Here is a 5,614-nt window from a genome sequence, read left to right on the forward strand (position 1 = left end):
GATACCATCAAATGGAAAAGTGACCGCATTCTATGACAAAGACATACAGGCGGGCAAATACATAAAAGACAAGGCCATCAAGCCAGATATTGTAATATGGAACAAGCCCGAAAGAACTGCACTCATTATCAATATCACAGTCCTAAATGAGTTTGGCCTTAATAGAGCTGAACAGGAAAAGATAACAAATTATCAGGACCTAAAAATGATCTAAAAACGACATGGTCTCTGAAAGAAATAAACATTATACCGGTTGTGATAGGAGTAACTGGCTTAATAAAAAAGAATCTTCAGAAATACTTAGTTAGAGAATGGGTCGAGAGAGAGAGAGAGAGAGAGAGAGGGGGGGGGGAAGGTGTGTAAATTATATTGTAGACACGTTGACCTGAAGTCAAGATCAGCTGATCGGATTGCGTGTGAGTCAAGTGATCAGGTTAGCTGAATCATGAAGATTTGGTTTTGACTTAGAAGGTTACGGACGGCTTCAAACGTCTCCTCCCCTTCACTGGGGGGACGCTGACGTGTGTAGAAACGAGACAAAGAGAAACTACACAAGCCAGAGATTCACTTTCCATCCTCTGCGGGACATCTGGAAAGTGAAATAAACTATAAAACCAATTCCTTGTCTTAGAGTGATTGAATCTTCGTCCAAAACAGGTACCAGGTCTCCCCTCCAAGACGAGATGTTTCCAGATGGACCAACATCCAAGACGCAGAAGGTATATTGAAAAATACATGTACCACAAACACACAACGGCATATGAACATATCATTTAATAGACTGGACCACTAGACGATCACAAGACATTAACTCTGACTAGACGATAACACACCCCCGTTTATGATACAACAAATACAATTTTGATGACCTTTATATGATACAACGCAACATTAGAAGCCATTCCTGGAAGACCAAGATGTAAGGAAATACCAATAGTAGCCATAACGGGAACAGCATCTATTCTTAAAAGAGCCCTCGGATATAAATTTAAATCATAACAGAATCAAGTGTCAGCTTCAGGAAGGAGCCCCTTGACCTCTTAAAATTTACTGAAGTAAAATAAATCAAAAAGAGGAAAAAGTCACATACTTGTGAAGTGTGTGAATATTGCTGTTCTAAAAAATAAAATTTATTGAAACATGAGAACGCAAACTGTTTAAGAATACATAGTACGCCTTTAAAAGATACTCAACAACAATACATAATACGCCTTAAAAAGACTCTAAATATATGTAGTACTCTTTTAGCAAAACAGCAAATATGAATTAAGCATTATAAATAAAATGTCTGCAAGAAACCATTTTGCAACTCCTGCCCACTTTTATGGTTTCGGTTTTATTGAGTGGTCTCAATATAATATCAATAAGCTAGATACAAAGACAAAGGAAACTACTATCCTTGCACAGAATAATATACTAATGGATGGACAGGATATATGTAGCACGAAAAGAAGGCTTCGGTGAAATAAACCGTGCATATCGAGCCACCTTAGTAAGCATGAGGTAGTACATGAAAAGTTCAACGGTATAGAGGAGAACATCACTATGAGCCTTGATTAAATAAGAGAGAAAGTAAAACAAGGATATCTAGTATGCCTTAAAAAGATTCTCAAATAAGAATTTAGCCATAAAAACAAAATAACTGCAATAAACCAGCTAGCAATCCCTGTCATCTAATGTTTTTGGTATTATTGACTGACCTCAATGTAAGATCAATAGGCTAGATATAAAGACAAGGAAACTACTAACCTTACACAAAATGATATCTGGAAATCAATGTCGGGACAGGATATACTTACCAGGATAAGAATCAATGTTATAAACCATTGTCAGCATTAAAACTCAACAGGTATGGCAATAAAAATGGTTAGATACCACCATGAATCCCTGCCCCAACAAATCGCAATCACAAAGCTTGTTGAAATACTAGAGAATACTGCCGACATATACGATGTAGCTGTGTACTATCAATAAAAATGTTAATACAAAAAAATTCTGGAAACCTATTGAAGACACCTTTTAAATCTTCAATAAATGAAGAAGAAGAAAAAATGTAAGATTGGAGTGCATGTTTTTTGTTTGTTTACTCTTATTACATTCAAATACATGTATGTATAATCTGTTATTTATTAACTTTATTATGAATTTATGAATTCATGATCAACAACGATTATTATTAATTTAGAAATCGTATTTCATAAATGATATTTTACTAATGTTAAAATCTTATTTGTTGTTGTTTTTGGAATCGAAATCAGGGATATAATTCTGTAAGAAATTTGAAAAATCTATGGACCAAGTCAGCTGGCAACAACGTGAATCTACATTCACGTTTGCGAGCATGATGACTGACGTCATAGAAATTAAGTTAATGTAATATAGTTAAGTTTTTATAGTTGACATCGAAGTATCTAAAAGAGAGGATTGGCTTCGTGAAGCTGGAAGCGGCGTCAAGGGAACTCTTCATGATGTAGCAATGCGGTATTTGTCCTCCCACTTCATATATGTGATCATCGTATGCAACATGTTCTTCTCTTTTTAACTTTTTTGCATAAATTCTCGTGTTTGAGAAAATTTTACATTTTAAACTTACATTTAAGCCATTATCACGGCAGAAGCAGAAAATCCCTTCATATAAAATCAACAGTAGGTTCTTCAATATTACAGGGAAACGTTCAAAATGAATGTTACTGTTTAAAGTACATTACACCATGATACTTGATTTTTTCATTTTAAACTTAAATTGAAGCTATTATTATCACACCAGCAGAAAATCTAGCCATATAAAATCAACAGCAGGCTATTTGATATGACAGGGGGTGCTTCTGAATTGAAGCATAAATAAAAGTTAAAATAATTCTATTTTTAAAATTTATTTGATAACGTCACAGTAAAAAAAATGATAAATATTATTAAAATAGATGTAAAAATAAGAGAAACGTTGGCAACTTTTGAGGGAAGTGTGAAAATAAAGTTATATGCAAAATATAACTTGGTGCCTGGCCTTTTTCTTTAGTGGAAATATCTTAGTTGACAGCATGGCAATCACAAGAAGAGAAGGAAGAAGTATTGTCTCTGCACCACACAGACAAGATGTTTAATGTTTTATTGTTGTATTATCAAATTGAACAAATGTTATATTTTCGTTTATATAGCTGTGTATGTCTAGTTTATATAACGTATACATGTTTTTGCAATAGATGCTTGTGTATCGTCTAGTTGTTAGAATTATAAAAGACAGCTACTTTTCTTTGTATATGGGTTGTCTGTATGTGCTGATCTGTTATCTGTATATTTACTAGTCTTTCTATGTGTATCTAGGTGTTTTCACATATTCACGACAATAACAATCGAGACACTAATGGACAGTCTTTAACAATAAAGGAATAACCCTTGTCTGCTTGACACATACCTCAATCATTGTCTTTCTCTCCTCTGACAGCAGGCATCTGAAAATGAAAGCATCTTCTTCCGAATGGAACGCTCCAATCGTCGAGTTATCAAAATGTTCCACATCTTGGAGTCTACAGCTCCTTTCCTAAAAATATTAAAATAGAAGATATAAAACTAAGAGAAACGTTGGCTACCTCTGAAGGAAGCGTGAAAATGAAGTTATGTTAAATGTGTTACAAGCACACACACATCAACTATTATATACACAGAAAAAAACAGATTATACATACATGTAATTGACTGTCCATTTGAATGTTACGCACACACTAGACGATATAGCTTAGTAATAATGCAGTATAGAGCATCATTGATATGATACATATACATTTAGAGAGACAAGACATATATACAGGGTGAGGCAGAGTAACTTGTTTATTTTGAATATCTCCTAAAACACAAGTAAGGAATATATACAATTCTTTCAATTGCAACTAGTACAATATTTAAGTGTTATATTTTACCAGTTTTAACGATGATATTATTAACATAGCATCCATTTTTCTCTATACTCTGAAGTTTCGGTCAACTCTTTCCAACATATTGATGGGTATGTTGGCAACAGTTCTAATGTTGTTTTTCAGGTGAATCAAGGTGCTAGGACGAGCGTTGTAAACAATTGATTTCAGATATCCCCATAACAAAATAGTCACATGGTCATAAATCGGTTGATCGTTCTGGCTAATGCAGACAGCCCTTCAAGGAGATTAGATGCGTGGAAAGTTCTCCTGCAAAACAATCATTGACGATGCTCATTAGGGTTCCTGAAAAATAAACAAAAATAATGTACGTTAAGAACGAAACTTTAACCCCCACCCTCTCAAACAAGCTTATTCCTACCATCCTTGGAGCAACCATCGCTTTAGTGCACCAAACTTAAATAAACAAGTGGTTCTGCCTCACCACCTATTTGATGATACTCCAGTCGATTTTGACATATGAGGTCCGCCACAACAACTAAGTTGTTTGGAAATCCACACAAATAATGTGTCTATAGTGGTAAAAGCTTTGTGTAGAATCAACCAAACTTTTGATACAACTGATAATCAAATGCAGATGTTTTTTTTTATTGTAATGTTGCGGGGGGAGAAAGATTTTCACATCTTTGTTTTATTGTATCTTTTTTCTGTTTCTCATCTTGGCCTTCTCTGTATTTTTCTAATGATAAAATAAAGTTGCTATTAGTAAGTGATTTGCTTTAGATACAAAACAATGTTTTTTTCTTTTTTCCTTTCTTTTGTTTATATTCTTCGGATGTTTTTGCCATTAGCATATTAAGCAGAGCTCTTTGTGTAAACAAATGGAGCTTGAACGCTTGGAAAATTTTTGCACATTGTTAATTCATATGCCAATCACAGCAGCAGCCAAATAGTGTAATGATTAGAACCACCAACTGTCGTCTACGCAGTTGAGTTTCAATCCTGGCTTTAGGGAGTTTCTTGTGTAGCCGCACTAATGAGCTGTGATAAGGGGGGGGAGAAGGATTTTCTTCTTTTTGTGTTATATCTTATTTTATTATTATTATCATCATTCATATTATTAATGGCATCTTATTATTACATGTCTATATGTATTCATGTATGTGTGTGGCCGTAATCATCTATCTATGCATGTCTATGGATATGATCATGTCACCTCTAGTGTGTGTGTATATATTGTGATAAAGTCATCATTACTTTTTTCTATTTCTCATCTTAATCTTCTCTGATAGATTCTTCCCATCACAATCCGATGCTGACAAGGAACATCTGAAAACACATAACGCCAATTGTCTGGCACGGATTCTTTATTTTGTCTATGAGTGAACAAGAGGGAAGCATCACAGTCAACCTAAATTTATAAGAAAAATAATCCAACCTTTTGGGTTCGTGGAGCAGTGAATCGAGATGTTAAATCTCTATGGTTCTAGGTGAGGATTGTTTTAAGATAGCAGTATCAATCCTACCCAAAACCCAACAAAGGATTAGTTGGCCAAAACGTGGAGAGACAACTATGGAAGGCAGTAATTACTGAGGATACAATTAAGAGAGTCGGCATTCCTATCCCATCATGGTTAACCACCTGACAAAGGAATAGTTGGCTGAAACATCATGAAACAACAACTATAAAGATGAGGATAACAGTCTGCAAATAAATAAAGAAAAGAAACAAATACTTAAAAAAA

The sequence above is a fragment of the Euprymna scolopes genome, chromosome 45 (genome assembly GCF_053919585.1).
Source record: "Euprymna scolopes isolate OS-2025 chromosome 45, ASM5391958v1, whole genome shotgun sequence".
NCBI lineage: Eukaryota > Metazoa > Mollusca > Cephalopoda > Sepiida > Sepiolidae > Euprymna > Euprymna scolopes.